This window comes from Oncorhynchus gorbuscha, linkage group LG11 (assembly GCF_021184085.1).
Source record: "Oncorhynchus gorbuscha isolate QuinsamMale2020 ecotype Even-year linkage group LG11, OgorEven_v1.0, whole genome shotgun sequence".
Taxonomy (NCBI): domain Eukaryota; kingdom Metazoa; phylum Chordata; class Actinopteri; order Salmoniformes; family Salmonidae; genus Oncorhynchus; species Oncorhynchus gorbuscha.
Window position 1 is genome coordinate 64,313,748 of NC_060183.1, and position 10,912 is coordinate 64,324,659.

Consider the following 10,912-nt stretch of genomic DNA (forward strand, 5'->3'; position numbering starts at 1 on the left):
TGAGGCAACATTGCAGGCTGGTGAGAGGCAGTGTGACGCGTTCACGGCACACATGAAAAAAGTAGAGCAACGTTTGAACGCCACAGGATATCTGAACATAATTGAAAACCAGGTGTATCCATCTGTGAAGGGATTTTTTTCAGCAGGATAATGCCCCATGCCACAAGGCCAGGATTGGTTCCACAAACATGAAAGTGAATTCATCTTAGTGCAGTGGCCTGCCCAGTCGCCAGATCTCAATCCAATTAAGCATCTGTGGGATGAGAACGAGCCATTTTGGATTAGAGATCCACTACCAGGCAACTGGGCACAACGGTGGGAAGCATTGGGGAAATCATGGGGCCAGCATTCCTGTGGAACGCTCGACATCTCATAGAGTCCATGCCCCGACGAATTGAGGCTTTTCTGAGGGTAAAGGGGGGTGCAACTCAATACTAGGTGTTCCTAATGTTTTGTAAACTATATTTTAAGATCTTCACCCAAAAAATAATAATAACTAGTGGGCGTTGCCATTGAGATTGTCGTCACTGGCAGACACACAATAAACCTATTATTTGCACGACTCACTGTGCAATAGAGTTTAACATGAATTTTGAATGACTACCTCATCTCTGTACCCCACACATGTCTCAGACAAGCAGTGAATTTCAAACAGACTCAACTGCAACGACCAGGGAGGTTTTCAAATAACTCACAAAAGGCACCTATTGGCAGATGGGTATAAAAAAAGCAGACACTGAATTTCCCTTCGAGCATGGTGAAGTTATTCATTACACTTTGGATGGTGTATTAATACAGAGCGACTTACAAATTGGTGCATTCACTTTATGACATCCAGTGGGACAGTCACTTAACAATAGTGCATCTAAAACTTAGGGGGGGTGGGGTGAGAGGGATTACTTATCCTATCCTAGGTATTCCTTAAAGAGGTGGGGTTTCAGGTGTCTCCGGAAGGTGGTGATTGACTCCGTCTGTCTGAGGGAGTTTGTTCCACCATTGGGGGACAGGGCAGCGAACAGTTTTGACTGGGCTGAGCGGGAGCTGTACTTCCTCAGTGGTAGGGAGGCGAGCAGGCCAGAGGTGGATGAACGCAGTGCCCTTGTTTGGGTGTAGGGCCTGATCAGAGCCTGGAGGTACTGAGGTGCCGTTCCCCTCACAGCTCCGTAGGCAAGCACCATGGTCTTGTAGCGGATGCGAGCTTCAACTGGAAGCCAGTGGAGAGAGCGGAGGAGCGGGGTGACGTGAGAGAACTTGGGAAGGTTGAACACCAGACGGGCTGCGGCGTTCTGGATGAGTTGAAGGGGTTTAATGGCACAGGCAGGGAGCCCAGCCAACAGCGAGTTGCAGTAATCCAGACGGGAGATGACAAGTGCCTGGATGAGGACCTGCGCCGCTTCCTGTGTGAGGCAGGGTCGTACTCTGCCTCAAAAATGTATTTATGGACTGACAGGGTGCACTCAGATCTGGGACACTGTAAAGTCCATGGAGAATAAGAGCACCTCCTCCCAGCTGCCCACTGCTCTGAGGCTAGGAAACACTGTTACCACCAATAAATCCACTATAATTGAGAATTTCAATAAGCATTTCTCTACGGCTGGCCATGCTTTCCACCTGGCTACCTCTACCCCGGTCAATTGCCCGGCACCCTCCACAGCAACCCCTCCTTCACCCAAATCCAGATAGCTGATGTTCTGAAAAAAGCTGCAACCTCTATTACTAGCCTGTTAAACCTCTCTTTCGTATCGTCTGAGATTCCCAAAGACTGGAATGCTGCCGGGGTCATCCCCCTCTTCAAAGGGGGTGGCACTCTAGACCCAAACTGCTGCAGACCTATATCTATCCTACCCTGTCTTCGAAAGCCAAACAGATTACCGACCATTTCGAATCCCACCGTACCTTCTCTGCTATGCAATCTGGTTTCAGAGCTGGTCATGGGTGCACCATAACCACGTTCAAGGTCCTAAATTATATCATAACCGCCATCGATAAGAGACATTACTGTGCAGCCGTATTCATCGACCTGGCCAAGGCTTTCGACTCTGTCAATCACCACATTCTTATTGGCAGACTCGACAGCCTTGGTTTCTCAAATGATTGGCTCGCCTGGTTCACCAACTACTTCTCTGATAGAGTTCAGTGCGTCAAATCGGAGGGCCTGTCTCTATGGGGGTGCCACAGGGTTCAATTCTCGGGCCGACTCTCTTCTCTGTATACATCAATGATGTCGCTCTTGCTGCTGGTGATTCTCTGATCCACCTCTACGCAGACGACACCATTCTGTATACTTCTGGCCCTTATTTAGACACTGTGTTAACTAACCTCCAGATGAGCTTCAAAGCCATACAACTCTCCTTCCGTGGCCTCCAACTGCTCTCAAATGCAAGTAAAACTAAATGCATGCTATTCAATCGGTCACTGCCCGGAACCTGCCCGCCCGTACAGCATCACTGCTCTGGACGGCTCTGACTTAGAATACGTGGACAACTACAAATACCTAGGTGTCTGGTTAGACTGTAAACTCTCCTTCCAGACTCACATTAAGCATCTCCAATCCAAAATTAAATTGAGAATCGGCTTCCGATATCGCAACACAGCGTCCTTTACTCATGCTGCCAAACATACCCTCGTAAAACTGACCATCCTTCCGATCCTCGACTTCGGCGATGTCATCTTTAAAATACCCTCCAACACTCTACTCAACAAATTGGATGCAGTCTATCACAGTGCCATCCGGTTTGTCACCAAAGCCCCATATACTACCCACCACTGCGACCAGAAGAGTTATGATTCTGATGTAGGCCTAGAGCAGCCAGTGTAAATGCATATATTGGTTTCTATTAGGTTGTATTTGGATAACAATAAATTTTTCTAATAAAAATACATGTGTGCTTTTTAATATTCTAATACAAATTGAGGTGTGATTGGATGTATAACATTTAGTCATAGGGTGGATATGTTAAGGGGTTTTTATGGATAATGACTAAATTATGTATACATATACATATCAAGGGAACACTAAAATAACACTTCCTAGATCTGAAGGAATGAAATATTCTTACTAAATACTTTTTTCTTTACATAGTTGAATGTGCTGACAACAAAATCACACAAAAATTATCAATGGAAATCAAATTTATCAACCCATGGAATTCTGGATTTGGAGTCACACTCAAAATTAAAGTGGAAAACCACACTACAGGCTGATCCAACTTTGATGTAATGTCCTTAAAACACATCAAATTGAGGCTCAGTAGTGTGTGTGTGGCCTCCACGTGCCTGTATGACCACCCTACAACGCCTGGGCATGCTCCTGATGAGGTGGCGGATGGTCTCCTGAGGGATCTCCTGTCATGTATTGTCATATATTGTCATGTCTTGTCCCTGTGTTTTCTCTTCTATTCGTTTCCCCCTGCTGTTCTTATTAGGTTTCTTTCCCTCTCTCTATCCCTCTCTCTATCCCTCTCTCTCTCTATCGTTCCGTTCCTGCTCCCAGCTGTTCCTCATTCTCCTAACGACCTCGTTTACTCTTTCACACCTGTCCCCTATTTTGCCCTCTGATTAAGTCTCTATTTCTCTCTCTGTTTCTGCTTCTGTCCTTGTCGGATCCTTGTTTGCTGTGCTGTGTTCTTGTTCCGTCCTGTCGTGTTTTTGCCTTCATCAGATGATGCGTGTGAGCAGGTGTCTCTGTCAGCTACGGCCTGCGCTTACCCGGCGACCTGCAGTCTGTGGCCGCTTATCCTGTTATTTCCCTCTACAAACTAGAGGATTTCTGTTAGTCCCGTTTGGACATTTCCTGTTAAGGATTCAGGATTTGTTATTTTCTGTTTGGACTTGAATAAACTCTGTTTCTGTTAAGTCGCTTTTGGGTCCTCACTCACCTGCTTAACAGAAGGATCCGACCAAGAATGGACCCAGCGACTACGGATCCTCGCAACTCTGCCGTCGAGATCCAGGGAGCAATGCTCGGCAGACACGAGCAGGAATTGTCTGCTGCTCGGCATGCCGTTGAGACCCTGGCCGCTCAGGTCTCCGACCTCTCTAGACTGTTTCACAATCTCCGTCTCGATCCACCAGCTACTTCCCGGGCTTCCGAGTCTCCGGAACCCAGAATTAATAACCCACCGTGTTACTCTGGGCAGCCCACTGAATGCCGCTCGTTTCTCACCCAGTGTGATATTGTGTTCTCTCTCCAGCCCAACACATACTCAAGGGGTAGAGCTCGTATCGCCTACGTCATATCTCTCCTTACTGGACGGGCTCGTGAGTGGGGCACGGCAATCTGGGAGGCAAGGGCTGAGTGTACTAACGAGTATCAGAACTTTAAAGAGGAGATGATACGGGTTTTTGATCGTTCAGTTTTTGGGAAGGAGGCTTCCAGGGCCCTGGCTTCCCTATGTCAAGGTGATCGATCCATAACGGATTACTCTATAGAGTTTCGCACTCTTGCTGCCTCCAGTGACTGGAACGAGCCGACGTTGCTCGCTCGTTTTCTGGAGGGACTCCACGCTGAGGTTAAGGATGAGATTCTCTCCCGGGAGGTTCCTTCCAGCGTGGATTCTTTGATTGAACTCGCCATCCGCATAGAACGACGGGTAGATCTTCGTCACCGAGCTGGTGGAAGAGAGCTCGCGTTAACCGTGTCCCCCCTCTCCGCATCACTACCATCTCCCCCCACTGGCTCAGGTGTTGAGCCCATGCAGCTGGGAGGTATTCACATCTCGACTAAGGAGAGGGAACGGAGAATCACCAACCGCCTCTGTCTCTATTGCGGTTCTGCTGGACATTTTGTCATTTCATGTCCAGTAAAGCCAGAGCTCATCAGTAGGCGGAGGGCTACTGGTGAGCGCTACTACTCAGGTCTCTCCATCAAGATCCTGTACTACCTTGTCGGTCCATCTACGCTGGACCGGTTCGGCAGCTTCCTGCAGTGCCTTGATAGACTCTGGGGCTGAGGGCTGTTTTATGGACGAAGCATGGGCTCGGGAACATGACATTCCTCTCAGACAGTTAGGGGAGCCCACCGCCATGTTCGCCTTGGATGGTAGTCCTCTCCCCAGTATATTATGTGAAACACTACCTTTAACCCTCACAGTATCTGGTAACCATAGTGAGACCATTTCTTTTTTGATTTTTCGTTCACCTTTTACACCTGTTGTTTTGGGTCATCCCTGGCTAGTGTGTCATAATCCTTCTATTAATTGGTCTAGTAATTCTATCCTATCCTGGAACGTTTCTTGTCATGTGAAATGTTTAATGTCTGCTATCCCTCCTGTTTCTTCTGTCCCCTCTTCACAGGAGGAACCTGGTGATTTGACAGGGGTGCCGGAGGAATATCATGATCTGCGCACGGTCTTCAGTCAGTCCAGAGCCACCTCCCTTCCTCCTCACCGGTCGTATGATTGTAGTATTGATCTCCTTCCGGGGACCACTCCCCCCCGGGGTAGACTATACTCTCTGTCGGCTCCCGAACGTAAGGATCTCGAAGATTATCTGTCTGTTGCTCTCGACGCCGGTACCGTTGTGCCTTCTTCCTCTCCCGCCGGAGCGGGGTTTTTTTTTGTTAAGAAGAAGGACGGTACCCTGCGCCCCTGCGTGGATTATCGAGGGCTGAATGACATAACGGTTAAGAATCGTTATCCGCTTCCCCTTATGTCGTCAGCCTTCGAGATTCTGCAGGGAGCCAGGTTCTTTACTAAGTTGGACCTTCGTAACGCTTACCATCTCGTGCGCATCAGGGAGGGAGACGAGTGGAAAACGGCGTTTAACACTCCGTTAGGGCATTTTGAATACCGGGTTCTTCCGTTCGGTCTCGCTAATGCTCCAGCTGTCTTTCAGGCATTAGTGAATGATGTACTGAGAGACATGCTGAACATCTTTGTTTTCGTTTACCTTGACGATATCCTGATTTTTTACACCGTCACTCCAGATTCATGTTCAGCACGTTCGACGTGTTCTCCAGCGCCTTTTAGAGAATTGTCTTTATGTGACGGCTGAGAAGTGCGCTTTTCATGTCTCCTCCGTCACATTTCTCGGTTCTGTTATTTCCGCTGAAGGCATTCAGATGGATCCCGCTAAGGTCCATGCTGTCAGCGATTGGCCCGTCCCTAAGTCACGTGTCGAGTTGCAGCGCTTTCTCGGTTTCGCGAATTTCTATCGGCGTTTCATTCGTAATTTCGGTCAAGTGGCAGCTCCTCTCACAGCCCTTACTTCTGTCAAGACGTGCTTTAAGTGGTCCGTTTCCGCCCAGGGAGCTTTTGATCTCCTCAAGAAGCGTTTTACATCCGCTCCTATCCTTGTTACTCCTGACGTCACTAAACAATTCATTGTCGAGGTTGACGCGTCAGAGGTGGGCGTGGGAGCCATTCTGTCCCAGCGCTCCCATTCTGACGTTAAGGTCCATCCTTGCGCGTATTTTTCTCATCGCCTGTCGCCGTCGGAACGTAACTATGATGTGGGAAACCGCGAACTGCTCGCCATCCGCTCAGCGACAGTGGTTCGAGGGGGAGACCGTTCCTTTTGTCGTTTGGACTGACCATAAGAACCTTGAGTACATCCGTTCTGCCAAACGACTCAATGCGCGTCAGGCTCGTTGGGCGTTGTTTTTCGCTCGTTTCGAGTTCGTGATTTCTTATCGTCCGGGCACTAAGAACACCAAGCCTGATGCTTTATCCCGTCTCTTCAGTTCTTCTGTAGCCTCTACCGACCCCGAGGGGATTCTCCCTGAAGGGCGTGTTGTCGGGTTGACTGTCTGGGGAATTGAGAGACAGGTAAAGCAAGCACTCACTCACACTCCGTCGCCGCGCGCTTGTCCTAGTAACCTTCTTTTCGTTCCCATTTCTACTCGTCTGGCCGTTCTTCAGTGGGCTCACTCTGCCAAGTTAGCTGGCCACCCCGGCGTTCGGGGTACGCTTGCTTCTATTCGCCAGCGGTTTTGGTGGCCTACTCAGGAGCGTGACACGCGCCGTTTCGTGGCTGCTTGTTCGGACTGCGCGCCGACTAAGTCAGGTAACTCTCCTCCTGCCGGTCGTCTCAGACCGCTTCCCATTCCTTCTCGACAATGGTCTCACATCGCCTTTGACTTTATTACCGGTCTGCCTTCGTCAGCGGGGAAGACTGTTATTCTAACGGTTGTCGATAGGTTCTCTAAGGCGGCTCATTTTATTCCCCTCGCTAAGCTTCCTTCCGCTAAAGAGACGGCACAAATCATCATTGAGAATGTGTTTAGAATTCATGGCCTTCCGTTAGACGCCGTTTCGGACAGAGGTCCGCAATTCACGTCTCAGTTTTGGAGGGAGTTTTGTCGTTTGATTGGGGCTTCCGTCAGTCTCTCTTCCGGGTTTCATCCCCAGTCTAACGGTCAAGCAGAACGGGCCAATCAGACTATTGGTCGCATCTTACGCAGTCTTTCTTTTCGAAACCCTGCGTCTTGGGCAGAACAGCTCCCCTGGGCAGAATACGCTCACAACTCGCTTCCTTCGTCTGCGACCGGGCTATCTCCTTTTCAGAGTAGCCTTGGGTACCAGCCCCCTCTGTTCTCGTCCCAGCTCGCCGAGTCCAGCGTTCCCTCCGCCCAGGCTTTTGTCCAAAGTTGTGAGCGCACCTGGAGGAGGGTCAGGTCTGCACTTTGACGTTATAGGGCGCAGACTGTGAGAGCCGCCAATAAGCGTAGGACTAAGAGTACTAGGTATTGTCGCGGTCAGAGAGTATGGCTTTCCACTCGTAACCTTCCCCTTACGACAGCTTCTCGCAAGTTGACCCCGTGGTTCATTGGTCCGTTCCGTATTTCTCAGGTCGTTAATCCTGTCGCAGTGCGACTTCTTCTTCCGCGACATCTTCGTCGCGTCCACCCAGTCTTCCATGTCTCCTGTGTCAAGCCCTTTCTTCGCGCCCCCGTTCGTCTTCCCCCCCCCCCCCCCGTCCTTGTCGAGGGCGCACCTATCTACAGGGTCCGGAAGATTATGGACATGCGTTCTCGGGGACGTGGTCACCAGTACTTAGTGGATTGGGAGGGGTACGGTCCTGAGGAGAGGAGTTGGGTTCCATCTCGGGACGTGCTGGACCGTTCGTTGATTGATGATTTCCTCCGTTGCCGCCAGGGTTCCTCCTCGAGTGCGCCAGGAGGCGCTCGGTGAGTGGGGGGGGTACTGTCATGTATTGTCATATATTGTCATGTCTTGTCCCTGTGTTTTCTCTTCTATTCGTTTCCCCCTGCTGGTCTTATTAGATTTCTTTTCCTCTCTCTATCCCTCTCTCTATCCCTCTCTCTCTCTATCGTTCCGTTCCTGCTCCCAGCTGTTCCTCATTCTCCTAACGACCTTGTTTACTCTTTCACACCTGTCCCCTATTTTGCCCTCTGATTAAGTCTCTATTTCGCTCTCTGTTTCTGCTTCTGTCCTTGTCGGATCCTTGTTTGCTGTGCTGTGTTCTTGTTCCGTCCTGTCGTGTTTTTGCCTTCATCAGATGCTGCGTGTGAGCAGGTGTCTCTGTCAGCTACGGCCTGCGCCTACCCGAAGGGACCTGCAGTCTGTGGCCGCTTATCCTGTTATTCCCCTCTACAAACTAGAGGATTTCTGTTAGTCCCGTTTGGACATTTCCTGTTAAGGATTCAGGATTTGTTATTTTCTGTTTGGACTTGAATAAACTCTGTTTCTGCTAAGTCGCTTTTGGGTCCTTACTCACCTGCTTAACATCTCCTCCCAGACCTGGACTAAAGCATCCGCCAACTCCTGGATAGTCTGTGGTGCAACATGGCATTAGTGGATGGAGCGAGACATGATGTCCCAGATGTGCTCGTTAGATTCAGGTCTGGGGAACGGGCGGGCCAGTCCATAGCATCAATGCCTTCCTCTTGCAGGAACTGCTGACACACTCCAGCCACATGAGGTCTAGCATTGTCTTGCATTAGGAAGAACCCAGGGCCAACCCCACCAGCATATGGTCTCACAAGGGGTCTGAGGATCTCATCTCGGTACCTAATGGCAGTCAGGCTACCTCTGGCGAGCACATGGAGGGCTGTGCGGCCCCCCAAAGAAATACCACCCCGCACCATGACTGATCCACCGCCAAACCGGTCATGCTGGAGGATGTTGCAGGCAGCAGAACGTTCTCCACGGCGTTTCCAGACTCTGTCACGTCTGTCACGTGCTCAGTGTGACCCTGCTTTCATCTGTGAAGAGCACAGGGCGCCAGTGGCGAATTTGCCAATCTTGGTGTTCTCTGGCAAATACCAAATGTCCTGCACGGTGTTGGGCTGTAAGCAGAACCCCCACCTGTGGACGTCAGGCCCTCATACCACCCTCATGGAGTCTGTTTCTGACCGTTTGAGCAGACACATGCACATTTGTGGCCTGCTGGCGGTCATTTTGCAGGGCTCTGGCAGTGCTCCTCCTGCTCCTCCTTGCACAAAGGCGGAGGTAGCGGTCCTGCTGCTGGGTTGTTGCCCTCCTACGGCCTCCTCCACATCTCCTGATGTACTGGCCTGTCTCCTGGTAGCGCCTCCATGCTCTGGACACTACGCTGACAGACACAGCAAACCTTCTTGCCACAGCTCGTATTGATGTGCTATCCTGGATGAGCTGCACTACCTGAGCCACTTGTGTGGGTTTTAGACTCCGTCTCATGCTACCACTAAAGTGAAAGCACCGCCAGCATTCAAAAGTGACCAAAACATCAGCCAGGAAGCATAGGAACTGAGAAGTGGTCTGTGGTCACCACCTGCAGAACCACTCCTTTATTGGGGGTGTCTTGCTAATTGCCTATAATTTCCAACTGTTGTCTATTTCATTTGCACAACAGCATGTGAAATTTATTGTCAATCAGTGTTGCTTCCTAAGTGGACAGTTTGATTTCACAGTAGTGTGATTGACTTGGAGTTACATTGTGTTGTTTAAGTGTTCCCTTTATTCTTTTGAGCAGTGTATGTTGCCATTGTATCTGAGAGGAGGAGAGACATTTTTTTATTGATTTATTATGGTCCGATTCAAGCACCTATCAAGTTACCTATCAATATGTATATTGTCATAAGTTGTCATACTTTATTTTTTATTTCACCTTTATTTAACCAGGTAGGCTAGTTGGAACAAGTTCTCATTTGCAACTGCAACCTGGCCAAGATAAAGCATAGCAGTGTGAACAGACAACACAGAGTTACACATGGAGTAAACAATTATCAAGTCAATAACACAGTAGACAAAAAAAGAGAGTCTATATACATTGTGTGCAAAAGGCATGAGGAGGTAGGTGAATAATTACAATTTAGCAGATTAACACTGGAGTGATAAATGATCAGATGGTCATGTACAGCTAGAGATATCGGTGTGCAAAAGAGCAGAAAAGTAAATAAATATAAACAGTTTGGGGATGGGGTAGCTAAAATTGGGTGTGCTATTTACCGATAGACTATGTACAGCTGCAGCGATCGGTTAGCTGCTCAGATAGCAGATGTTTGAAGTTGGTGAGGGAGATAAAAGTCTCCAACTTCAAACTTCACCTCCAAATGAGGTGTTGGCTTTAGGGATGATCAGTGAGATACACCTGCTGGAGCGCGTGCTACGGGTGGGTGTTGCCATGGTGACCAGTGAACTGAGATAAGGCGGAGCTTTACCAAGCATGGACTTGTTGATGACCTGAAGCCAGTGGGTCTGGCGACGAATATGTAGCGAGGGCCAGCCGGTTAGAGCATGCAGGTCGCAGTGGTGGGTGGTATAAGGTGCTTTAGTAACAAAACGGATGGCACTGTGATAAACTGCATCCAGTTTGCTGAGTAGAGTATTGGAAGCTATTTTGTAGATGACATCGCCGAAGTTGAGGATCGGTAGGATAGTCAGTTTTACTAGGGTTAGTTTGGCGGCGTGAGTGAAGGAGGCTTTGTTGCAGAATAGAAAGCCGACTCTAGATTTGATTTTAGATTGGA